We start from the raw sequence: 27,533 nt of genomic DNA, 5'->3' as shown, positions 1-27,533 counted from the left end.
AGAGCTGAACCAGGTGTTAAGATGTGATAACATTTGAACTGGGAGACAAAAATCATCTCACAAGACTATAGTCCAGTTTCTTGGGGGGAGTTCCCTGGTGGCTCAGTGAGTTTAGGATCTGGCATTGTCACTGCTGTAGTTCAGGTCACACTGTGGCACGGGTTTGATCCCTGGGAACTTCTGCATGCCTGGGTGCAGTGCACCCCTCCAAAAAAAAGTTTCTTGGATGTCGAGCACCTAATGAAATCAGAAAATCTCTTTTCATTATAACCCAGAATGAGGGAGCCCCCTGCAAGCATTGCAAACTGATGGTACCTTGATGCTAGTTGGTGCATCAGCACTCATCATCCTCAGGGGGTGGCAGCAGGGGAACTCTTGGTGACATTTCATTCTTTCTACAGGAAAGAGGGTCAACATGGTTTCCTCCGACACAGAAAAGTGATCCACAAGGATCAGAAATTTGAAAAGAAATAATGCAAAAGTACTATTTAGCTTTTGTTATTAGAATTTATGGGCTGCAGATAATTAAACCTTAGGGTAAAACCATGAAGCCACGAGAACTAGAAGAACTTTTATATGTTCCAAATTTGCTTTTCTGTCTTCAAGGACCGTGCCACACTGTGAGAAAATAATTTGAAAAAGAATGAAAATAAAAACCTGTGAATCTTATGCTGCTGGAAATTTGCAAGGCATAACAATGTATCAACAATCAAAAAAATAAAAAAAGGACTGTGCCAAACCATGACTGATGAAGGATGGGGGATCATTTATGATGAGATTTTTGGGCCTAAATGGCCAAATGTAATAGATCAGTGGGTTTGATATATGTTTCTTACATCACCAAGTGATTCTCCAAATTTAATTCAATTCTATCCCACTTTCGATGGCATTCACAAGAGCAAGCTGTTACATGTGCTTCTGACCTACCAGCTATAAATCGCTAGTTCCCATGGCCCCTCCTTGGATTCAAATGATTTGCTAGAGCAGCTCATAAAAGTTGGATAAACATTTACTTACTTTTATCAGTTTATTATAAAGGATATTATAAAAGATACAAATGAACAGCCAGATGAAGAGGTACAAAGGGTGAGGTTCAAGATCCCACACAGGAGTTTCCAATCACACACAATAGGGGTGCACCACCCTACCAGCACGGAATACCTTCACCAACACAGAAGCGTATCAACTCTTGTTCAAGAGATTTTATAGGGCTTAATCTGTAGCCACCCACTTCTAGTTCCCAGAAGTTGGTGGGTGGGACCAAAAAATTCCAGCCCTCTAATCTCTCAGGTTTTCTGTGACTAGCCCCATCCTGAGGCTAACTGTGGGCATCTAAGTCATCTCCTTAGCATAAACTCAGGTGGGCTCAAAAGGGGTTCCAGGTGAGTGACAAAAGACACTTGTATCACTCAGGAAATCCCACATGTTTGGGGAGCTTTGTGCAAGGAAACTGGGGACAAAGATCAAATGTATCTCTTATTGTACCACAGTGGGAAAGGGATGGCATATAGTTTTCCAGTCAATTTTCCTTTAGGACAAAACAAAACAAACTTTTATTCAAACAGATAAGCAGAGTTATTTGAAGTTTGTGGTATGGGCTGAAAAGAATGTCCAAAATAAACACCAGGTTGGAGAGGTGGGTATGAAAGACACAGAAATGAGCTATGCACAAAAGGAATGATCTGGAAATCTCTGTGTGTATATAGATAGATAGATAGATAGATAGATAGATAGATAGATTTTTTTTTTTTTTTTGCTTTTTAGGACTGCACCTGCGGCATAAGGAAGTTCCCAGCTAGGAGTCGAATCGGGAATACAGATGTCAGCCTACATCACAGCCACAGCAAACCCAGATACTTAACCCACTGAGCGAGGTCAGGGATCCAACCCATATCCTCATGGATACTAGTTGGGTTGTAACCCGCTGAACCACAATGGGAACTCCCTGGAAGTCTTCATTTTAAGGAGGGATCCAGATGTGCCTTTCTGCTAAAAAGAAACAGGTTCAGAGTTGGAGAGCTGGAGGCAGAGACTCAAGTGTCTGCCAAATAGGCAGTAACAGGCCAAAGTTTGAATCCCGTGAGTGTAAACAAGGTGGATTTGGTCAGCTCCTGAGGATCAGGGAACCCAAGGACATGAACAAGGAGCAGCCAGGCCAAGCCTAAGCACAGAAGGGTAAGCTCCACATGGCCAGTTTAATAGCTGTTGGATCAGTGATCAAACTTGCTGCCTTTTTCTCAAGTGTCATATTTTGCCCAGGTCTGGGGAGACAAGCTTCTTTGTTTTCAATGCCTCTCTACTGATGAAGTGCTGTTTATTCTGACTGAAGGGCCCTGCCGTTCTTATCCACCTGAAACACTCATCCCTGGAGACTCAGCTCAAGTCACCTTCTGAGTGAAGCTTTCACATACACACATACATCCTCACATGTCACACACGTGAAAAATTCTTTCCTCAGTGTTAGCCATGCAAGTCGACACACTTCTACTGTTACACATATAATACAAGTTTAAACAACAATTTCCTTATAATTATATTAAAAATTATACACAATTAGAATATTTCAAGTGGTGCAACTTCCAAAGTGGTCTGTAACCACTGCTTCATCTAACCCCATCCCCACTTACCCACTTCTACTGACCCTGGATCTGTAATAATTTTTAGGATCCAAGCCAATGTCAGTTCAAAATCTGTTTTAGGTGAGCAGAAGGAAGCTTCAAACTACTGACAACTCATGATTTAATCAGAAAAAAATTTGTTTTCCAGTTCCTTGGTTCAAGTAAAAAGAGAAAGATCTCCAGCACATAAACAAGCATATCATTTTCCTTTGAGAGAAGGAAAATGTCATGACTTCACTTTCCTGTTAGAGAAGAGATGCTTGGCCTCTGATTTACTGCTCTTCACCTTGGCTCTTTATCCCCCGAAGCTTTGTTATTTTCAACATGACACCAAGTCTCTCCTTAGCAACCATCTCAACGAGCATCAATTACCTCTGGTCTGATAAAGATGACTTCTATCTTTAAAAAAGAAGAAAGCATTCCTTTTCCGGTAAAAAAATTTCAAGCCTAATAGAACATGCTTTTAAAAAGCAAACAAAAGTAAAATGTAGTTTTAGAACAGAAGCCCCTGCAAGCAGAGGTCTAATTACACCACACAGAATATAATTAGCCTATGGATGAAGTCAGCTATAAAATAGCCATAACACAGCCAAAACGCAGACCATGAGGAGGAGGAAACAACGAAAGAAAAGCAAGACGCCTTGGTAATTGGTCCTTGGATCATCTAAAAAGCTGAATCTTGTCATTAATGTGGAATTTTAGCATTTCTGCTAGAAGGAAAACAAAGCCATTCCACCTTTTCATCCCATTTAGGGTCTCCCTGAATCCCGGTGCTTTCTAAGAGCTGATGTCACACACCTTAAAGTGCAGAACAAGGTTGTACAGTTGTGGGATTGGAGAAGGGCTGAGTATTCCATCTTTCAATTCATTACCACACATTATCTATGGCTTTTGGGTAATTGAGCAAATAATGCCCTTGACAACCATTCTCCCTCCTTAACTCCAAAGCAAGGTAATTAATTAAGGCCAGAAGGGGATTGCTAACAGCTGTTAATGAACCACAGTTGAGGGAATTACTTAGGAGAGCACTCTTAGAGACTGTCAAAGTACATGAACAAGAGTAGCGTGGGTGTCTAATGTTCCCTGTCCTTCCCATCACTGCTCAGTCACGGTAGGACATATTAAATGTGAAACAACTGGGGAATTTCCACAACAGAGCCCTCTCCGATTATGCCTGTACAAAACTGAGTGGCTATTTATTTCCAAACCCCATGATAATTTCTTTTTTCTTTTTTTTCTTTTTTCTTTTTGCTTTTTAGGGCCATACCTGCGGCACATGGAAGTTCCCAGGCTAGGGGTCAAGCAGAACTACAGCTGCCAGCCTATGACACAGCCACAGCCACAGCAACAAAGGATGCTTAACCCACTGAGCAAGACCAGGGATTGAACTTGCATCCTCATGGATCCTAGATGGGTTTGTTACTTGCTAAGCCACAAAGGGAATTCCCCCATGATAATTTCTGAATAAACTTTTTTAGGACATGGATGTCATGTGTAGTATATACCAACACATAATGACATAGACAAGTAGCTGCTTAACCAGTATTGACTCAACACTGTGCGATGTGATTTGAGCATCATACACATATACTAAAAAAGCAACTCTCTGTCCTAAAGAAGTCATCATCTCAGTGGGGCCATATGACAGACACAAGAAAGGAGTGAAGACCATTATGACCTGATGGTATATAATTAAGTGCTACACCGCATGGTACAGATCATAAGTGCTAAGGAAGCCTAGAGATGTGAGAGACTGCTGGGTGAGCTGGGTGAGCAGAGCCGGTTTAGGAGAGTGGAATCTAAGCTGGGCCCGAGAGAATGACAATAGCAGAGAGGAGTGGGGACAGCATGGATAAAGACAGAGAAGGCTGGCTTATGAGAGAACAAACTGAGGGTCCCCTTTAGAAAAGAATTTCATGCCTAGGTCTACAGAATTCTCCTTCCTTCTTCTTCTTCTTCCTCTTCTTTTCCTTTTCCCCCTTCTCTTTCTAAAGTTTAAAGAGAGAATTTGAGGAGTTCTCGTTGTGGCTCAGTGGTTAATGAGTCCGACTAGGAACCGTGAGGTTGTGGGTTTGATCTCTGGCCTCACTCAGTGGGTTAAGGATCTGGTGTTGCTGTGAGCTGTGGTGTAGGTCACAGATGCAGCTCAGACCCCTCATTGCTGTGGCTGTGGCATAGGCTGGCAGCTACAGCTCCAATTAGACCCCTAGTCTGGGAACCTCCATATGCTATGGGTTCGGCCCTAGAAAAGACAAAAAAAAAAAGAGAGAGAGAGAGAGAGAATTTGAGATTACCAAGTTTTGCCACACACCTCTCAACACACACCCATTCACACACGCATGCAGACACACACGTACCAGGAGATAAGCCAAGTGGCTCACACAAGTTTTTGGTGACAGAATCAAAAATTAAATGCAGACAAGAAATTAAACTGCATAATTTTGAGTCCAGTGTGCAACACTTTTCTTTCTTTTTCTTGTCTTTTTTTTTTTTTTTGGTCTTTTTAGGGCTACACCCAAGCATATGGAGGTTCCCGGGCTAGGGGTCAAATCCGAGCTGTAGATGCTGGCCACAGCCACAGCCACAGCAACTCAGGATCCAAGCTTCATCTGCGATCTATACCACAGCTCACAGTAACGCTAGATCCTTCACCCACTGAGAAAGACCAGAGATCGAACCTGCGTCCCCATGGACACTAATGAGATTCTTTTCCGCTGAGCCTCCTGCAATGCCTTTCTTACTAGGGCATAAGGCTAGCTAGACAGTGTGGAGACAGATTAAAAAAGATCTGAATATCAGACACAGGGGTTCAGGCAGATGATGCTATGGACAAGGAGTAGCGAAGTACATACTGAAGAAGTTTGGGAACGACTATTTAATAATGCCTAAGATCTATTACCAGATTACTGTGTGTCAGATTCTGCCAAGGCTCTCACATGAATAGTCTTATCCAAGGCTCCACAACTCTCTGGAGAGCTAGTAAAATGTATTCCCAGTTACAGATGAAGGAGATGGGCTTAGAGAAATTAGCTATCTTGCCCAAGGCTAGTAACTTTAGGATCAGAAGTTCTTAAACCTGAATTCCTAAGGATTATGCTTTATTGCTTCTCACAGAAGTCAAGTCTAGCTTGTGGTCTTTAAACCTTTTGCTTAAACACCTCTAAAACAATGGTTCTCAGCTGGGGGTGCTTTTGTTACCCTCACCCCAACTCCCAGATATTTGGCAATATCTAGAGATACTTCTGGTTGTCACAATGGAGAGGGGGGGAAATACTATAGGCATTAGTGGAAAGAGGCCAGGGCTGCTACTAATAAGCATCCTGCTATATAGGGCCTCCTTTCACAGCAAAGATGCACCCAGCCCCAAATGCCAATAGTGCTGAAGTTGAGAAGCCCTGCCCTAAGAATTCTGAAAAAATCTGACCCATTCACATAGGTTGATAAGTAAAATACTTCATTCTAAGTTTAAACAGCAGCAAAAGATGCAATGTCTGGTATATCATTAATTGTGATTTTTAAAAAATAAATACATTTAAAAGTCATATCATTCTTGTATCCAATGATATTTAAACATGCTATCAGATAGATATCAACATATCTTTTTTTAAAAAGATACATGAAAGGAGTTCTCGTCTTGGCACAGTGGAAACGAATCTGACTAGGAATCATGAGGTTTTGGGTTCAATCCCTGGCCTCAATCAGTGGGTTGAGGATCCAGCATTGCCGTGAGCTGTGGTGTAAGTCGTAGACGTGGCTCGGATCTGGTGTTGCTGCGGCTCTGGCGTAGGCTGGTGGCTAGAGCTCTGATTAGACCCCTAGCCCAGGAACCTCCATATGCCGTGGGCGCAGCCCTGAACAGACAAAAAAAAAAAGATAAAATGAAAAAGGGTAGTTCCATTCCACTTCCTCCGTGGAATATTATTCCAGTGTAATATAGTTTATGCTTGTAAGTTTTACTTATTACACAACTATTTTTGTCTGCAACAAAAGAAATACATAAACTGAAATTGAGAAAATTACTTTCATGAACCTAAGGCTCTAAGTCTGCTATGCCCAGACTGTTTACCCAGGTGCACCAGGGGCTCCTCAGTGAATTCACAGGAGAACTGTGGGATGTTTTAAATTTGCAAGGGAAACACAGTATCAACTGCCAATTTAGAAGTAGTTCAAAGCTTCTATATTAGATCAAACCACATTCCTTTGATGACATTATATTTTTGAAAAACTGTTATTTTGGCAGTTGCTGTGATGCGAAAACACGTCAGCACAAGTCAGTATGGAACTGGAAGTGAGGGGGTGGTGTCTAACCTGATTCCCAGGTTTGAGAAGCTTTGCTGCATACAGCAGGTGCATACATCTCATTAGTAAGTAATTGTGTTTACTTAAGAATGAAATTAAAATATTTTTCCTTTCACTTTATATGTTTTATTTTTTGCAAATGGGTACTATGTTGTTAAGCTATAAATACCTATTAACTTGGGATATAGGCAGTTAATAAATGGAACTAATAGGTAATTCTTTTGGGCTGGGGACACAGTGGAAATACTGGTTCATCAAAGGTGCTGTGAAACAAGAAAATTTGAGAACCTTTGGTCTAATTGTTAAAAACAGTCTTCTAGATTGAGATATTATCAAAATGATTATTAGTATATAATACGTCAAGACAATATAATTATATTATAAACCTTGATTTTTTGTTTTTTTTTTTAGAGCCGAACCCACAGCATATGGAGGTTCCCAGGCTACGGGTTGAATCAGAGCTGTAGCCACTGGCCTATGCCACAGCTCACAGCAACGCCGGATCCTTAATCCACTGAGTGAGGTCAGGAATCGAACCTGCAATCTCATAGTTCCTAGTCGGATTCGTTTCTGCTGAGCCATGACGGGAACTCCTAAACCTTGATGATTATTAAAGATAGAAGTAAAAAATTTTGGATACACATATATAATGGGTGCCACCTTCCCCCATTAGTCATAGATCTGTGGATGGACAGTACTACATATGCATGGATGAATAATACAAATGAAGGTAAAATTATATTCCTAGTTCCAATTTAACAGATATAAGCATAAATAATCTTGCACACATACACATCTGAAGAGTTTTTTTGTTAACAATGTATTCCATTCTTGAACTCTTGAATTACATGCCAAAAGTCATGTGTTGCTCCAGTATCATCAATAATTTTCAATGATCCATCAGCTCTAAGAGCTGCTACAGTTAGTTGAAATCAAAGAATTGGAAACATTTATTTTCTAAAGAATACGTCATCCAGGAGTTCCTGTTGTGGAGCAGTGGAAACGAATCTGACTAGTGTCCATGAGGACGTGGGTTCCATCCCTGGCTTTGCTCAGTGGGTTAAGGATCCGGCGTTTCCGTGAGCTGTGGTGTAGGTCACCAACGTGGCTCAGATCCCACGTTGCTGTGGCTCTGGTGTAGGCCAACAGCTACAGCTCTGACTGGACCCCTAACCTCCATATGCAGTGGGTGCAGCCCTAGAACGACAAAATAAAAAATAAAAAAAAAAATAGTGCTTGGCATCTGATAAGTACTCAATTAATGTAAACTATTGCAGAGGTTCCTGTACCTTTTTGGGGGAGTCCTGCCCTCCATCCTGGGAGGCATAGAAGGACCAGGGTGGGTCCAAAGGAAAGGGGGCCTTTGTGGTCTGTTCTTAAGAAGAAGACTCTAATTTCTATACCCGAAGCCCACGGAGTACAAATATTAAGAGAAGAGATTACAACAGACTCAGGAAAAGAGTCAAGAAACCAACCACTTGCATTTCCTCTGTTTTAGACAAGGAGCTTTTGTGAGTTTGGAGGAACTGGAACCAAACTGCTGATCTATAACAAAGAGTGGGCATTTGCTTGTGTTGAATATTCTTCAGATAGAACTGGGAAGTCTACACTGGGCTCCTCAATTAAGCTCACAGGGCTGAAGCTAACACTGCAGGTTAATGTTTCTTCTGTTTGTTCTCCAGCATTAATCATATTTACATCCATATATCATTCTGCACTTCCTTATCTGCTCAACAAAATAAATTGTCTGGTTTTGCCTCCTTTTTCTTAGAATAATTTGCCTTTGGCTTCTGCCTAGTTATTACTTAGCATTTAGGTAAAGTTTGCATTTCTCTAATCTGCTGGAGCTGGGCACTGGGGGGGATAGAGGATATAACTTTGGTGGCAGAAGGTGAGTTAGGCTGAGGGATCCACAAATTAATGTCATAAGATGCTGAGGGTTCCCAAGGAGAAGGATATGTGAAAACAAACATCTCCAAATTAGTGGCAAACCGTGTATTGCTAGGCTGACTCTGTCCTTTTCATTTGCTGTTTCCCCTGCTGCTCTGCTTGGTACACAGGCAGTTGGGGTATTGCAAAAGTTTAAACTGGTAAGGAATTAGGAATTTTTGCAACCAGAGAAGGGCTCTGGTGATTTATATAAACCTTAGTCAAAATATTCCCCTTTAAGCAAGGAGGGAGACATTCATGCTTTGCCCCCATACTAAAAATGATTAAAATTTGGAGTTCCCATCGTGGCGCAGTGGTTAACGAATCCGACTAGGAGCCATGAGGTTGCGGGTTCGGTCCCTGCCCTTGCTCAGTGGGTTAACGATCCAGCGTTGCCGTGAGCTGTGGTGTAGGTTGCAGACGCGGCTCGGATCCTGAGTTGCTGTGGCTCTGGCGTAGGCTGGCGGCCACAGCTCCGATTCGACCCCTAGCCTGGGAACCTCCATATGCCGCAGGAGCGGGCCAAGAAATAGCAAAAAGACAAAAAAAAAAAAAAGATTAAAATTTGAAAGCAGGAGTTCCCACTGTGGCTCAGTGGTAACAAACATGACTAGTATTGGATGAGGATGACGACGAGGGTTTGATCTCTGGCCTTGCTCAGTGAGTTAAGGATCTGGTGTTGCTCTGAATTGTAGTGTAGGTCGCAGACATGGCTGAGATCCTGTGTTGCTGTGGCTGTGGTGTAGGCTGGCAGCTGCAACTCCAGTTTGACCCCCAGCCTGGGAACTCTGGGAATTTCCATATGCCACGCAAGTTCCATATGCCATGGTGCGACCCTAAAAAGACAAAAAAAAAAAAAGGAAGAAAGAAACCTTTCTCTTTCTATGTTACCTCGGGACCCTAAGAAGCCTTAATGACTCCCATTCTATGGGAGAGAGAAAAAAAATCCCCAAATCAGTCACAGTTTGGAGGACCGATGGCGGTGAAGTGACAACAGCGGTCAATAATGAGACAATAGTTAAGGATTTGGAAATATTGGTTCTGGTCCTCTTCATCATGACTGAAAGAGAGCTCTGTGAGAGTGTCATCACCTCCTGCAGGTCCTGATGGCAGAGGGACTTTAGGAGAATGGGTCCAGCAAATGGGGGAATCATGACGAGGGAAAGGCCAGCTGTGGAAATGGGCAACCTGGAGGAGATCAGTAAGTGCAAATATGATGGTTTTAAGTCTGCTGGGTGGTGACACAGTCCTATGAAGCCACCTATAAATTTAAAGCAAAATATAATGGTGACCAGGAGGTTTGGCACTCATTCTTCAGACAAAGGGTGAGTTGTTAATACACTCTAACCAAAGAATACCAGGAAGACACCTGCAATTGAACAAGTTGGACTTACTATTCATTGCAGTAATAAGGACCACAAACACACACCCCAGAGAGGCTTAGGGCAGCTCAGTAAGAGGGTGTAGAAAGAACCTGTTTTGGGATTTGGGCTTTGGTTGGGTCAGGGGAGGGTCTAGGCCAACAGAAGGTTTGCTCTAGGTTGGATGGTTTCAGTGGTGGCAATTCTATGATTAGGTATCTCAGTAAGTCTTACCTAGAGGGAGGGAGACTGCAATGAATATAAAGCTGTCATTGGTAAAAGGGTCATGGTCACTCATTTTGGCTGAGAGAGGGGTATCTGGCAGTTGGCATGGTGACCTTGTTTTTGTCTGTGCTTAGACAGAATTATGGCATGGCCCTATTCATCATGCTCTTAGAGTGACCGTGTCTGAAGTCGGTGGTCTATAAGATGTTTATACCTAAGAGGAGAAAAACATGACTTATGTGTGAGTACCAGGTCACTTCTGAATGTCAGGGGCTATTCCCTCCTTATCTGCCCCTCTTCTATCCCCAACACACACTCACTTTAGACCAGATTTAACCACTGCTCTGGACTAGGTTGGGAGCGAGGGAATTAGGACAGGGGCTATTTGAAAAGTCAGGTTAGTCGTTGTAGAATGCAGAGCCAGGCAGGTACAGACAAGTTCCAGAAGTAGCAGAAACAGGCTGATCACACAGGTGACAGGCAGATGGGCTAGAGAATGTGCTCAAGCCAGGCAGTTACACATCAGGGGGCCTTCCATATGGGGCTCCAGCAGAGGCTGTGTTTCCGAGGTCTTTAATTCATGGCTATCCCAGTTTCCCGAGGTGTGCTCTGCTCTCACAGAACACTTTGGACACGCTTTAAAAAGCATGAAACATTTATTTGACTTCTGAGCTTTTGGTGTGCAGACTCCTTCTCCTCTATTCAAGAGAGTCAAGTCCATCCTGACTTACAGAAGATTAGAATTAGAAAGCCTCATGCAGGCATTCTATCACAATACCGCCTGTCAATTGCTCAAATGTGGCAGATTTTCAAAGATCTTTATTAGGTTAAAAGAAAGAAGTCTGGGGAGTTCCCATGGTGGCGCAGTGGAAACGAATCCAACTAGGAACCATGAGGTTGCAGGTTCAATCCCTGGCTTCGCTCAGTGGGTTAAGGACCTGGCATTGCCATGAGCTGTAGTGAAGGTCGCAGATGTGTGGCTTGGATCCTGTGTTGCTGTGGCTGTGGTGTAGGCCAGCAGCTATAGCTCAGATTTGACCCCTAGCCTGGAAACCTCCATATGCCATAGGTGTGGCCCTAAAAACCAAAGAAAGGAAGGAAGGAAGGAAGGAAGGAAGAAAGACAGAGAAAAGCCTGTCCTGTAATTTTAACACATGGTCCTTGTCCTGCCTTTTGGAACCACACAATCCACTCTGTGTCTCATGGGACTGCCTCCTGAACACTGGAAGACAGCTATCACACCCCTGTCCCCACCTTGTAGTGTCTCCTCACAGGTCCTAGGGAAGCACTGGGGTTGCTTCCTGGGGCTGAGTCAGGCCTTAAATAGAGGCATTAAGCTCCTCATGGGGGAGTCTATCAACAGAGAAACTGACATCTTTTGAGGCAGGGATGGAGGCCCTATTAACTTCATTCATGATACAGCAAGATATTTCAAGATGATTTGGGAAAAAAAAAAAAACCTCCTGGAGTTCCCGTCATAGCTCAGCGGTTAACAAACCCGACTAGTAGCCATGAGGATATGTGTTTGATCCCCAGCCTTGCTTAGTGGGTTAAGGATCTGGTGTTGCTGTGGCTGTGGTGTGGGCCAGCAACTACAGCTCCAATTAACCCTGGCCTGAGAATCTCCATATGCTGAGGGTGTCGCCCTAAAAATAAAAATAAATAAATAAATAAATCCTGCTCTGCGGTTTCTCTAAATCTGACTGAAAAATCAAACACTTCCCTGTTGCCCCCAGTTTTGCCTTTGGCCTTCCCTCCACTTGTTTCAGCAGATGTCAGGGTGGAAGTGTGGGCTTGGTGGCAGTCTCTGCAGCCTCTGTGCAATCTGAGGCAGGCCGAGTTGCCTGAGCTGCAGAGCTGCTGCACCCTTGGTCTCCTCGCTCAAGCCTGGCACTGGGCTGCCTCTAGAAGTGCCCAACATGCTGTGCTCTAAGAAAAGGGGATGCAGCTGGGGTATGCATGTGAACTCAGCCCCCCCAGGATAGTAGAGCTTAAATGGGGACTGTTCACTACAGATCTAGCTGTAGATTCTGACTCCTAAAAGCCTACATCCACCAAGGCTCTGCATTGGGGCAGATGATTCCCAAAGCCATTTGCCCCATGTCCCAGGGACTATTTTTTGATGTTTTCTTAGCGTAAGAATCATTTAGTGAATGTTTTCTAGTGGTTTGCATTATGCAAAACATTTAACTCACGCATGGACCTGTTATGTAGGTTCTATCATGATACCATTTGGAAGCTCTCTGAGGTGAAGTAATTTGTCCAGTAAGTAGCAGAAGCAGAGAGGCCGCCATGCTGTGGCAGGAAGGCTCACATGGTCAGTTCTCTAGGCTAGTTATGCTTTTGCCTCAGAGAGAACAGAGTAAAGGATGTGGACCCTGTGAAGGCTCTCACTCAAAGGACAGGAGGTGATGGTGATGGACCGTGATTCTTGAAATAGAGATTCTGAGAGGATGCGATTATTGCAACAAGATCTATGGTATTAGAAAAGTCTCCAAGCTATGAGGACCTTCATATCCTTTCAGGGTGATCTCTTGAAACAAGGATCTTGGATGCCAGGTACACAATGACCAAGGAAGTCATCTATGACATTTCTATTTCCTTTTTTAATTTAGAGGATAAAAATCATTGCAGGTGAGCATTTTTGCTTTAGTTTGGGGGAGGGAGTAGAAAAAGAAAGAGTGAGGGAGTTCCCATCGTGGCTCAGTAGTTAATGAATCCGACTAGGAACCATGAGGTTGTGGGTTCGATCCCTGGCCTTGCTCAGTGAGTTAAGGATCCGGCGTTGCAGTGAGCTGTGGTGTAATTTGCAGACGTGGCTCAGATCCCGAGTTGCTGTGGCTCTGGTGTAGGCCAGTGGCTACAGCTCCGATTAGACCCCTAGCCTTGGGAACATCCATATGCCGCAGGAGCGGCCCTAGAAAAGGCAAAAAGCCAAAAAGCCAAAAAGCCAAAAAAAAAAAAAAACTGAGTCCAGTCTCACTGCATATACAGAATGTGGGGTCATCCTGAACTGATCTGTAGCCTTCAACAGTGGAAAAGGAAAATTAAAACCATTTTCCCCATCACAGAAAAAAAATCCTCCAATATCACCAGCACTTTGGTTACAGAGCACACCAGGCACAGCCTCCAGAATCCAGCTCCATTTGACAATCTAACACTATGTGATGCAGACTAATTTTTAAAATTATCTCTTAGCTACTAATTTAGAAGTGATGTCAAATAATGGAAAACTACAGCCTTGGAAACCAGAATGTCCTAGTTCAAATCCCAGCTCCGCCTCTTTTAGATTCTTGACATTGTGCATGTGATCGAATTCCTATGAACCTTGTTTTCCTCACCCATAAAATGGGTATAATAGTATTTACCTCAAAGTGTTGTTGTAAAGATTCATTAAACCTTTGCAGGGCTGGTAGGAGAATGAAATGAGCTAGTGTATATAAAGGGCTTAGCATTGCAGCCAGCCCACGCTAGACTCTTAGAAATGCTATATCGTAAGATAATGATTAGTACCATTTTGCCATAGGAGGAAAGCAACCTGAGTTAGTGGTAAAAACACAACACCAGAAATCAATAGATCAGTGTGTTTTAGTTATGTCATTTTGGTTCCAACAGTGGTTCCTGTCCTGTTTATTTCACAGAGCTATTATAAACTCACAGGAAATAATATGAGGGAATTTAAAAAATTATAAAGTGGGTCACAAATGCAAAAGATTTAAATGAAATGATGGGATAGTGTATAGGTTGAAATGTGTGGTCTAAATATTTTAGGGTTTCATCTTTTAAAATGTAAGCATGAAAATGATTATTATTCTTTTCTCCATAGTTGGAAGAGAACCACTTGCTGTCTTCAGAGGTGACATGACCAGGTCAGATGGAAGAGGTGTTTATCAAATGGGACCTGATCAAACTAACAAGCTTTTGAACAGCAAAGGAAACCATAAACAAAATGAAAAGACAGCCTATGAACTGGGAGAAAGTATTTGCAATGAAGCAACAGGGCTTAATTTCTAAAATATACAAACAGCTCCTACAACTCAACAACAAAATGAGCAGAAAACTTAAGCAGACATTTCTCCAAAGAAGACATACAGATGGCCAGCAGGCATATGAAAACTGCTGGATGCTCAATATCACTAATTATTAGAGAAATGCAAATCAAAACTACAATGAGGTACCACCTCACACCAGTCAGAATGGCCATTATTATTTTTTTGTTGTTGTCTTTTTTTTTTTTCTTTTCTTTTCTTTTCTTTTCTTTTTTTTGGTCAGGCCACACCTGCAGCATGTGGAGGTTCCCAGGCTAGGGGTCTAATTGGAGCTGTAGCTGCCAGCATACGCCACAACCACAGCAATGCCAGATCCAAGCCACATCTGCCACCTACACCATAGCTCACAGCAATGCTGGATCCTTAACCCACTGAGCAAGGCCAGCGATCGAACCCATATCCTCATGGATACTAGTCAGATTCATTTCTGCTGCACCACGATAAGAACTCCAGAATGGCCATTATTAAAAAGTCTATAGGAGTTCCTGTCATGGTCCAGTGAGAATGAATCTGGCTAATATCCATGAGGAGGAGGGTTCAATCCCTAGGCTTGCTCAGAGGGTGGGGGATCCAGCGTTGCCATGAGCTGTGGTGTAGAGTGGCAGCTGTAGCTCTGATTCAACCCCTAGCCTGGGAGCCTCCATATGCTGCATGTGCAGCCCTAACAAGAAAGGAAAAAAAAAAAAAAGGTTTACAAATAATAAATGCTGGAGAGGGTGTGTATAAGAGGGAACCCTCCTACACCACTGGGGGGAATGTAAACTGGCACAGCCACTATGGAGAATAATAAGGAAATTCATCAAAAAACTAAAAATAGAGTTGCCATATGATCCCAAAATCCCACTCCTGAGCATATACCCAGAGAAAATTATGATTTAAAAAGATACATGCTAGTGTTCATAGTAGCACTGGATACAATAGCCAAGACATGGAAACAACCTAAATGGCAATCAACAGATGAATGGATAAAGAAAATGGATGTGTGTGTTATGCATACACACACACATACACACACAAAGTGGAATACTACTCAGCTGAATGAAATAATGCCATTTGCAGCAACATGGATAGATCTAGAGATTATCATACTAATTTAAGTGAGGAGAAAGACAAATACCATATATTGCTTATACATGGAATCTAAAATATGGCACAAACGAACATAGCTACAAAACAGAAATAAACTTACAGACACAGAGAACTGACTTGTGGTTGCCGAGGTTGTGGGATGGGGTGAGGGAGGAATGGACAGGGAGTTTGGGATCAGCAGATGCAAACTCTTTTTTTTTTTTTTTTTTTTTTGCCATTTCTAGGGCCACTCCTGCGGCATGTGGAGGTTCCCAGGCTAGGGGTCCAATTGGAGCTGCAGCTGCTGGCCTATGCTAGAGCCACAGCAACGCGGGATCCGAGCTGCCTCTGCAACCCACACCACAGCTCACGGCAACGCTGTATCCCCAACCCACCGAGCGAGGCCAGGGATCGAACCCACAACCTCATGGTTCCTAGTTGGATTCATTAACCACTGAGCCACAACGGGAACTCCTGCAAACTCTTATATAGAGAATGGATAAACAACAAGGTCTTCATGTATAGCACAGGGGACTATATTCAATATCCTGTGAAAAACCGCAATGGAAAAGAATATGAAAAAGAATGTGTGTGTGTGTGTGTGTGTGTGTGTGTGTGTGTAAAACTGAATCACTTTGCTGTACAGTAGAAATTAACAAGTAGGAGGAGGAGGGGGAGGAGAGGAAGAAGTAGTTCATTATTTCCAGGTAGGACATATCAAAATGCCTAGTTTTCCCTTCCCTCCCAGATCAGTGTTATTTTTATCCAAACCCTGATCCTATCAGGAATATTTGCTCTTTCTTCAATGTTTCAGATTTTGTTTTGGCTGCCCCATGGCATATGGAAGTCCCCTCCAGGGATCAGATATGGCCACAGTTTGGACCTATGCTACACCTGTATCAATGCCAAATCCTTTAACTCACTGTGCTGGGCCAGGGTCCAAAGATGGAACCTTCATTCTTGTGTGCAGAGATGCCCCTGAACCCACAGTGCCACAGTAGGAACTCTGTGTTTTTCAGACTTTTCTCTTTTCATTTCTATACCCAAAACCTAGAAAGGTCCTTGGTCACTCATACCCAAATTACTACACCATTGCTCAAGCAGTTAGATCTTGAATTTTTCTTGTCTGGGCTGTGCTGCAAATTCATTCCACAATTAACCCTTTTTGAATATCATTTGACATGAGATTCACCCACCTAGGAACTCTCAGAGGTGCTGCATCAGAAATCCCTTAGCCAGAAAATGGAAGTTCTTCAGGGCTGTGCCCACTGCCTTTTCCAGCCTCTTGTCCTCCTATTGCGGAGACACCTAGGTAGAGTGAAGCCAGTCTCCGAACCATCTCTTGTCCATTGCCTGTTCACTTCCCTTTAGTGCCTTTGCCCTGGAGGGTTCCCCATATTGGAATACTCCTCCTTTCTTCTCTACTAAGGAACCTATATCCTGCATTTCTTTTGAGGTCCTTAGTAAGAATCAGTTTCTCCAAGAAGACTTCTCTTAGTTACCTTGCCCAATATCCCCCTTATTTTTTTATTTTTTTAAAATTTTTTGTGCATCCTTAGCACTTAGCCATGCACTGCTAGCACACAATGTCATATGGAGCCTTGTAATTATTCTCTAGTGTGCCAGGAACACAACACACAGTTAACAGACACTTGTTGACTTGACTTCATGACTTGTCTCCTCCCGTAATTTTCTTTAGAGGGATGCTTGTGTCTTACATGCTTTTGATACCCCCCATAGAATTTAGTGCAGGGCTCCACTGGTAGTAGAAACTTAATTAATGTTTATGAATGCATGGATAAGGGAAATAGCTGGACCCTGAGGTCCTAGAGCCTCCTCCTCCCTCAGCTCCTGGGGGCTTATAAGCCCCATCTGCCTGACACTTTTAGCTTCCACCCTATGGGAAGCTGGAAGACAGACAGAGATTGGTGAGAACCAAAGGCTGTTCACTCATCTAAAACAAGCGGGCTGTGGAGCATGCATGGAGTTCTCAGCAGGGTACCAGGGCAATGCCATACCCTCAGTGCTTGTAGGCCAGTAAGGCTCACCAGCTGAGTGTTCAAGGAGCCTCAGAATACAGGCTCCTGCCTTAATAATATCTCCTCTCTGACTTTAACCACAAGTACATCTTCCTGTTCCTGGAGTGGGCATAGATAAGTGGAAGATAAGGCTTCTTTATCCCCAGCTGCTCCTGACCCTCCACTATGCTTCAGAGTGAAGTCCCTGAGCAGGGAAGTGAGGCTGATAAAATCTGTGAAACCTCAAGTTGATGAAATCCCATCGATTGTAATTCAGTTCCAGTCCCACCACTGCCTTAGCCCAAGCTCTGCGTGTATCTCATTTGTAATACACCAACAAGCCCTGGCTGACACCAGATCCCCAGGACTCTCCACTCCTATTCTCTGTCCACATTGCCAGCAACATTATCTTTCTGAAAAAAAGAAGAATGCACACATAGTCATTTGGCTGTTGCTACCTCTGCTGACCCTCACTGAGTATAGGAGAAAGCTCAGATGAATAAAGTAGTCATGCAAGTCTTCAAAAATTTGGTTTCTGCTCTCTCCAACCTCTTCAAGCATCACTCTGCTCCATACACACTAGGATCTAACAAGTAGAATTTCTGAATATTCTCAGATTAGGCCATACCCTTTGCTGAGAATGTCAGCTTTATTTATTTATTTGTTGGCTGTTCAGTTTATGAATCTCTTTACTATTTGGGGAGAATCCCAAGGGGTGAGTCTGGATGGTGGTCCTAGGCTTTCTCACTGGGAGCAGTGAGAGCACAGGTGTACTCTAAGGTGGGTCACTTGAGCGTTTAAGGCCAGGATTTTGAAAGATGCAGAGGCCACTGATAATGCATTCTGCTGGTGGCAGGGGCAGTGGCATTCTGCGTGCAAGGGCAGCACTGGGGGCCTGGTCCAGTGACACTGGGGTCTCCACAGGCTGCTCCCAGAGTACAATCTAGCTCATTAGTTCTAATCCCTTGATTCCTGCCAGTTTTCCAGCCTCAGTTCCCAGACTTTCTATTGACTCTGAGCTATCAACCATGCAGCTCAGGAATTCCTTTTCAAATTAAGTGGGCCAGAATCAGTGGAAGCTGATTGTAGCAAAGAATTCTGAGTGGTTTATTTTTCCCGACCTGATATGTTTGTACAAGCTTCCCTCCCCCTACACAAGAAAGGTAGTTACCTCTCTTTGTCTCCAGGAGGCAAATCCCACTGATCATTCAAGACTCATTTCAAATGCTATTTCCTTACTGTGGCCTTTTCCTATTTTTGGGTTAGTTACTCCCTGCAGTGGGATCCAACAGCACTATTTGCATGATACATATTTTTTTGGTTTTATTTATTTTTTATAATGACTTTTATGTTTTCTATTATAGTTGGTTCATAGTGTTCTGTCAATTTCTACCGTATAGCAGAGAGACCTATTCACACACATATACAAATATTCTTTTTCTCACATTATTCTCTATCATGTTCCATCATAAGTGACTCCATATAGCTCCATGTGCTATGCAGCAGGATCTCCTTGCTTATCCACTCCAAATGCAATAGTTTGCATCTAGCTATTCATACTGTATTAAGTGCTGTTGTAATGCACACAGCAGTGAAGCTATCCCCTGATGTGTCTGTCTCTCCCAATTTACTATCAGTTCCTTGAGGACAGTGGTTGTGTCTTATCCCCGGACTCAAGCAGAGTTCTTGATCCCTAACAGGTGAGGAGAGAACATCTGTCATTTTGGAAACTGTCCACCATTTCACTTCCTTTCTAAATTTGGGGGGGGGGATTTATTCATTTTATGAGTCTTGATGCTGTTAAGCAATCAGATTGGGCCCACGATGAAGTCACTCGTGCTAAGCCCTGCATCAGCAAACCTAAACTTAACTAAGACTGTATGCTCAACGCTCCCAGAAAAGGCAAGCCTAGGTCAGCCAGTCAGCTCTCCCCTACCCAGCACAAGTTACATGACCTGGCTCTAAGATTTCCCTTTGCTCCATATAAGGAAACTAACCTTGCTTTAACTAACCAGCAAATGCCCAGGATAACTTCTTTGTTCCTGCTCACTTTGGCCTATAACAATCTCTCACCTTGCACAACTCTTCAGAATGCCTTTCTCTCTGCTAGATTGAATGCTGCCTGATTCAGGAGTTGCTAAATAGAGCCAGTAAGATCTTTAAAGTTTATTCAGTAGAATTCTGCTTTTTAACAGTTGAAGACAGAATACACCTCCCACTCAAGAAGCAAAACCTCTGGCAATTTTATAGCCTCGGCTTTGCAGATAGGGTATGGGCATGAGGCCTGGGGTTGACCAATCAAAGGAACACTCCCCAGGGTGCACTTGACACAAAACTGCGGAGTTAGCCAAGCATCCACTGGAACATTCTGCAGAACAGCAGGAAAGCAGTGGCAGAGCCAACAAAAGATGGCTTCTAGGGTTCAGTAGGCCAGTGTTCCCTTCAGAGCTGATTTTATGATATAATTTTTTCAGAAGTGGCCCTGGATATACTTGGGTCTTCCTTATTCTTTCCTGTTTCTCAGTCCTTTTCTCTAGCCTTCGGGTGATGCTGTGAGTCATCCAATATCCCTTTAATTAATTCCTCTTAGGTTTAACTCTGCCTGATGCATTGTTTACAACCAAAAATCCTTTTATAGGAGTTCCCATTGTGTCTCAGTGGTTAAAGAATCCGACTAGGAACAATGAAGTTGAGGGTTTGATCCCTGGCCCTCCTCAGTGGGTTAAGGATTCAGTGTTGCCATGAGCTATAGTGTAGGTCATAGACGTGGCTTGGATCTGGCATTGCTGTGGCTGTGGCATAGGCTGGCGACTACAGCTCTGATTAGATTCCTAGGCTGGGAACCTCCATATGCCATGGGTGCAGCCCTGAAAAAGATGACAAAAAAAAAAAATCCTTTTATACATGGTACTTTGTATGTGGGTATCTAGAGATAGTCCAAGACAAAATCTGAAGGGAGGTGTGGATACTGGATCTTTCTGGTAGTCCTCCTTTCTTTGATATGTCCTACCTCCATCTCTGTGCCCCCAGCCATCCTTCTCATTCTACTGGCTTCAAAGGAGCCCCTGGCTGCCTACTTTTTTATTTTTATTTTTAGGGCTGCACCTGCAGCATATGGATGTGCCCAGGCTAGGGGTCAAATTGGAGCTGTGCCTATGCCACAGCCACAGCAATGCCAGATATGAACCTCGTCTGTGACCTATGCTGCAGCTCACGGCAACGCCAGATCCTTAACCCACTGAGCAAGGCGAAGGATCAAGCCCACATCCTCATGGATACTAGTTGGGTTCTTAACCCACTGAAGCACAATGGGAACTCTGTGGCTGCCTACTTTAGAAAAGATATATTTACATGAATTTGTTATATGTGGTCGTAACAAAATGTTACCTTTCTGAGAAATATTTGTATTTGCAAAGGAGTAATTCCATAGTTTATATGAACAACTCCATAATAGCGGCATTTTGGGTGTACATCCCAAGTTAGCAGAGAGGCATTTCATAGCAGAGAAACCTCATTGGCATTCCTATACTACAAGAATAGAGGTTATCACCTAGCTGTCTACTTGCCAGGCAGATTCTGCATGTATGTGGTGCTTATTTGCATGTTAGCAGATTGGGGTTATTCTATGTGTGTTTAAAGGATAGATCTGGGCAGTAGTTTGGCAGGGATGGGCCGGTAAAGATGAGGGGACACCAACAAATTGAATTGTGTGGAAAAAAATATTTTCAGTACTGACCCTTCAAGAAATCCACGCTTCTGCCAATGGATTTGTCTTCAAGAAATCCATGTTTCTGTCAATGATTTTCAAGTCAAATATCTCCTGCTTTTATGCATATGTCCTTTTGATAAGTGCTGACCAATGGAGGCAAAAGGCAAGAAGACCACCAGAGAGTCATTCTTCTTTGGGTTGCTGACTCAGTTACCCATTCCCCAGTTTCTAAGCAGCTGAAGAGAACATATTGTTTTATTTCTTGACGAGACCTGCTTGTCAACCCAGGTCTCAAATTCAGCGGTGTCACAGAAATAAGAACGAAGAGACAAAGAAATAAGATCAGGGGGCTACCGCTTTCGAGAGGCAAGAGCAACCCTCTGAGCCAAGGCATGATTTTTATTTGCTATTTTCTACTTCCTTGTATGTACAGGATCACATATAGCATTTACAATGTTATTGATCAAGGCTACAGATATACAAGGCACAGACCCTTTGTATTCATAGAAGCTATAAATGATTAACCCTCCAAAGATTATATTGTTTATGCTTAAGGCTATCATGCCCCTTCCTCCAACTCCCTTAGGGTTTTGGTCATGAGAACAAGAATGTCAATGGCTTTCTAGCAACGACATCTGCAGTATTTGGCAACTTGCTTTCAAGCAGCCACTCATACAATGTACATTTCCCATCTCACTCCCTTTCCCTGAGAGGTCTGGAAAAGTCTTATATATTTTGCAAGCCTAGATTAGCGTCATTCTTCAAGCGCCATCTAGTTTCTTGGATTCACTATGGCCTGTATACATGCATATCTGGCAAGCCTCCAACAATTTCTAGGCAAGGAGAGAGGGTAAGAAAAAGCTGGTATTTGTAGAGTTTATAAGCCACCTTTACATGTGTTCTCATGTAATCCTTGTGGCACTCCTGAGATGTAGATGTTAAGTCTCATTTTGCAGCTGAGGAAACTGAAGCTCCCAGAGTTAGGCGACTTCTCAGTGAAGGGGAGGGCCATCAAGAGGGAGCCAACCTCAGTCCACATGACACCTTTGCTTCCACTGAGCTTAGGGAATTTACCAAATAGGTAAGGAGACAGGGGGAAGACTTCAAATCAAAACTGACATGGAACCAAAAGAGTCCCCCAGCATAGGTCAGACATAGTGGCACATTTGTTGTGAATGTGTTACATTGCTTTGAATCTTCTTGGAGCTCACTGACTAACAGAGATCCATTTGAAAGTTCAACCAATATTCGTTAGCCCTTCTCACATAGTTCAGCTTCATTTTTTTTTTTTTTTTTTTGGCAGAGGGAGGAGGTTTCATGTAGTACATTTCATTTCTCTTTGCCTACAGTTCTGACATGAAAGTTACCCTTAATCTGCCGATTCGTTCTGATGAGATTGCTTTGGAAGTCACCCCAAAGTCACTGTGGCTAAATGGGATGTGGCTGTTAAGATAGAAATGCATTTCAGTTAATACCTCAGCTGCACTGAAGCTAAGCCAGTGCCAACCCTAATTCCTAAAGGAAAACAAATCCACAATAATCCATCTTCTAATTCTGCACAGACTGGCACAATACCAGGTCATATCAGCTGTGAGTCCTCCTTCCTTCACACCAAGGCCCAGACCTACCCCTCACCAGCACTCACTGAACCTGAGGTCAGTGAGTCACACACGTAGAAGTGTGCAGCCCAAGACAACATCGCCCATTTCCTTGGTTGATCTGAAATGCGAGCATTTACTCTGATGACAGAAATTAGCTCATTTTTTTCATTGAAAAATCACCTTGACTTGAACAGGAATCAAGGCAAACTCAGTTTTCTTTTGGTTTTGTTTTGGCCCACAGCATGCAGAAGTTCTGGGCCAGGGATAGAACCTTGTACCACAATAGTAACCACAGCTACGGCAGTGACAACGCTGGATCCTTAAGCCACTGAGCTTCAAGGGAACTCCATTAACTCTGTTTTGAGGGTGGCACGGAAGGCTTTGTTGTGTTAAACTTGGCTTTATCTTCTTTCTTTCTTTCTTTCTTCCTTTTCTTTTTTTTTTAAGGGATGCACCTGTGGCATATGGAAGTTTCCAGGCTAGGGGGCAAATTGGAGCTTTAGCTGGGGCCTAAGCCACAGCCATGGCAACACCAGATCTGAACCACATCGGTGACCTATGCAGCAGCTTGTGGCGATGCTGGATTTTTAACCCACTGCGTGAGGCAAGGGATCCAACCCACATCCTCACGGAGACTATATCAGGTTCTTAACTCACTGAGCCACAATGGAAACTCCTATCTTCTTTCTTTTTGAGTATATTTAATCTTAATTTTCTCCCAGCCTTTGAGGGAAGGCCTTGAAATTTACTCATTCCCACTGAGCTGGAAATAACTAATGAGAAGGTCCATTACTTTCTAGAAATATTCACATGTGGAATATTTGCCTGGTCCACACAGCTGAAAGCATTTACTATCTGGCTCTTTACAGAAAATGTTTGCCACCCCTTTAAGTAAACTGTTCAGCAGCAAGCAAGTAGCTCCAAGAAGAAAGCAGTTCAGAAGGGGAACCATATACCCTTTAAATAACAAATGTGAGGAAAGCTTTTACTTCAGTTAGCTTCTCCCTTGTTAGCATATATTTAACCCCCAGACATAGAAGGCTGTAGATATCCCAGGGCAGTGGACCTAGGGGCATCTTCCCTACAAAATACTTGCTAAGGCAGGGGGTAGGTGAGCTCATCCACGGGCGGGCCAGTATGCAATGGCTTTTGGGTGGCTTCCAAAAAGTGGTACTCTGGTGCCCAGCTGCCACCACCATTTTGACTTAAGGGCTGCATAAATAATTTTAACTTGTTATGTCCAAATCTCCCGGGGCGGGGAATGCCTTCAAGTTATCTTTTAGATAAAGGAGGCTTTTTTCAACTAATGTATTCATTAAGTCATTTGTTCCATAAACATTTGCTGAGCACCTACTATGTACTAGGTACAAGACATACAAATAAGACTGAAATACAGCCACAGTCCCTTTTTTTTTCAGGGAGAAAAAAGGTTGGAGAAACAGATAATGGTTCAAACAGTTTAAACACAGGACACAGTTTTATAATAAAGATACAAATAAGACACCCATGGGAACTCGGAGAACACTTAGAGCTTGGGGTGGAAATGGTGGGGAGTAATGTCTCACTAGGTACTAAGTAAAGCTATTGATGAGTCATTTGGTTACACAGAATTTTGAAGAACAGTAAGATTGACACCACATAGTAGGTCCCCCAATAGTACCTGGGGATTTCAGAAAGTCCCAAGCTCTTTCTCCCTGGGCTAGTTTGCTAAGGCTACAACAACAAAGTACCACAGGCAGGGTGCCTTAAGCAGAAATCTACTTCTCACAATTCTGGAGGCTGGAAATCCAAGATCAAGGTGTCAGCGGACCTGGCATCTTCTGAGGACTCTCTCCTTGCCTTATAGATAACTGTCTTCTCCCTTCCATCTTTGTGCTAATAATTCTATTTCTTTTTTTAAATTTATCATTATTTATTTCAATTATAGCTTATTTCTACTTCTTGATTCCAGGGAAAGAGCATTGTAGGTAAAAACTGTAATTTTTTTTCTTTTCCTTTAAATGGAAAATCTATAAGACACTAAACATAAGGGCTTTGGCATCCTGCTAATAAAATGTTACATAAAAAAGAGGTGAGAGCCATTCCCAATGCTTTGAACTCAAGAGCACAGAGCATCAGGGCAGTGTCCAGCAAAGTGGTAACTGTGACAGGAGGACCAGTTGCTACTGAACAACCAGGAGGGGCAGGAAAAGAAGCCATGAACAGCGAGCTCATGATAACTGACCAGATGCGTTTCCGAGCATCTGTGAGACTGAGAACACTCTGAAATATTTGGTTAGGACTTTGCTGGGGGTCGAGATCATGCAGTGAAATAGGTTACAGCAGATTTTAGATAAAAGGATTATGGGTATTAGTTTTGAAATTATACCAATGGGAAGTAAAGTTTACAATCTGTATTCTTCCTGTTTGTAATCTTATTTTCAGATTTGTCAGTTTTGTTTGTTTGTTTGTTTTTTACTTCTTTCTCTTTATAATTGAGAAAGTATTTAGCAAGTCTACCTGGAATGGAAGAAAATATGACTATTTGCCTACTGAAAGCAGGAGAAATTGGGTAAATATCCTTTCAACGGCATGGAAAATGTAAATCTAAGATGGCTCAGCTAGCCTCCAATCTCAGATCTAGTCTAAATCTGAGATTTCAACCAGCTTGATTTTTCTTTTTTTTCAAAGATTTTTCTTTTTTTCTATTATAGTTGATTTACCATGTTTTGTCAATTTCTGCTATACAGTAAAGTGACCCAAGTCATATGTGTGTGTGTGTGTATACATATATACACACACACACATATACGCACACACACACTCTTTTTCTCATACTATCTTCCATCATGTTCTATCATAAATGATTGGATATAGTTCCCTGTGCTATACTGCAGGACCTCATTGCTAATCTGAAATTTTATTTATTTTTTTCCAAAATAAATCTTTTATTCCTGCATTTCTCAAAATTGACCAATGTGTGAATCTTTCTTAGAGAAAAAAATAAATGCTCACAGAATTCCAGCACAAAATAACCTTTTTTTTTGGCCATACTTGCAGCATGCACAAGTTCTCAGGCCAAGGATCAAACCCACACCACAGCAGCAACTCGAGCCATAGCAGTGACAACACCAAATCCTTAACCTGCTGAGCCACTAGGGAATTCCATAAACTAACATTTTTAATGTTACCTAAGTATAAACATGTATATGCTTATTGATCTTCTGTAAATACAAACCCAAAATTCATACATTAAGTACAAATAAAATAAATGAAGACTAATGAAAACTAAATTTAAAATACCAATTAAATATGATATGTAATGATTTGCAGAAGCAAAACAGATGATTTAGGTTTTGTTTTTGTTTTTTGCTTATTTTCTTGCCTCAGCACACATCAGCTTAATGTGGGATCTTAGTTCCCAGACCAGGGGTTGAACCTGGCCCACAGCAGTGACAGCAGTGAGTCCTAACCACTGGACCACAAGGGAACTCTCAATTTTGGTTTTAATGCTAGAAAGAAGTAGCCTCTGGTACAATTTCAAATTTAGTAATTTTTATATTCAAAAAAAAAGCATTAAAGCAGCAAATGTTGGAATTTCTGCTGTGGTGCAATGGGATCAGGGGTGTCTTGGGAGCACTAGGATGCAGGTTTGATCCCTGGCCTGGCACAGTGGGTTAAGGATCCAGCATTCCCGCTGTAGCTGTACCTTAGCTTGCAACTGCAGCTCAGATCTGATTCCTGGCCTGGAAGCCCCATATGCCACTGGGTGGCTGAAAAAAAAAAAAAAAGGCAGCAAGTGTTGGTTTTTCATAAGAAGATATTATATCACTCTTCTCACTGTCAATCACCTGTCGTCTCAAGGGAGTATGTTTACAAAGGGTATCTGTGCAGTGTATCCATTCACAAAACAAATATTTAGGATTGCTATGCTATATGCCATGTGATGACACCATTCTGCCATCTTTCTGCAGTCAAACTACAACCAAAGCTTTAGCACAGCACTCAGCAACATCCTTGACCCTTTGCAGGGTTTGAACATAAACACAAACGTAATTTCTGGCACTTATCAGCTAGCTGCATCTTAATTTTAAGGTAGTTATTCAGATGACCAGAATTGTCTTAAACATACTGTTTAGAATGACAAGACAGCATAATATTTAAGACATTCATTAAGAGATCCCGTCATGGCTCAGCAGTTAACTAGTAACCATGAGGACACGGGTTTGATCCCTGGCTTCAGTCAGTGGGTTAAGGATCCAGCGTTGCTGTGAATTGTGGTATACGTCACAGACATGGCTCAGATCCTGTGTTGCAGTGTCTGTGTTGCAGGCCAGCAGCTACAGCTCCGACTGGACCCCTGGCCCAGAAACTTCCATATGCCATAGGTGTGGCCCTAAAAAGACAAAAGACAAAAAATAAAATAAAATAAAAATATTCATTAAAAGAAAACTCTTAAATCCCTGAGGATATATCTGTGGGGCTATGCCTCATTTTGATAAAGCACTTTCAGTTTCTCACAGTCCATCAAGAGAAAGAGGCCTGTTTCCCTGAACATCTGGCATCCTTCAGGTGGGCATTGGACAGGGCCAGAAGGTGGCAGTGAACATCTCCTACTTCACATGGCCGAGGGTTGAACCTTCCATTTTTTTGAATCTCCAGTCTCCTTATGTTAAT

This window comes from Phacochoerus africanus, chromosome 2, assembly GCF_016906955.1.
Source record: "Phacochoerus africanus isolate WHEZ1 chromosome 2, ROS_Pafr_v1, whole genome shotgun sequence".
In the NCBI taxonomy this organism is placed as follows: Eukaryota; Metazoa; Chordata; class Mammalia; order Artiodactyla; family Suidae; genus Phacochoerus; species Phacochoerus africanus.
This window is presented reverse-complemented; position numbering follows the sequence as displayed.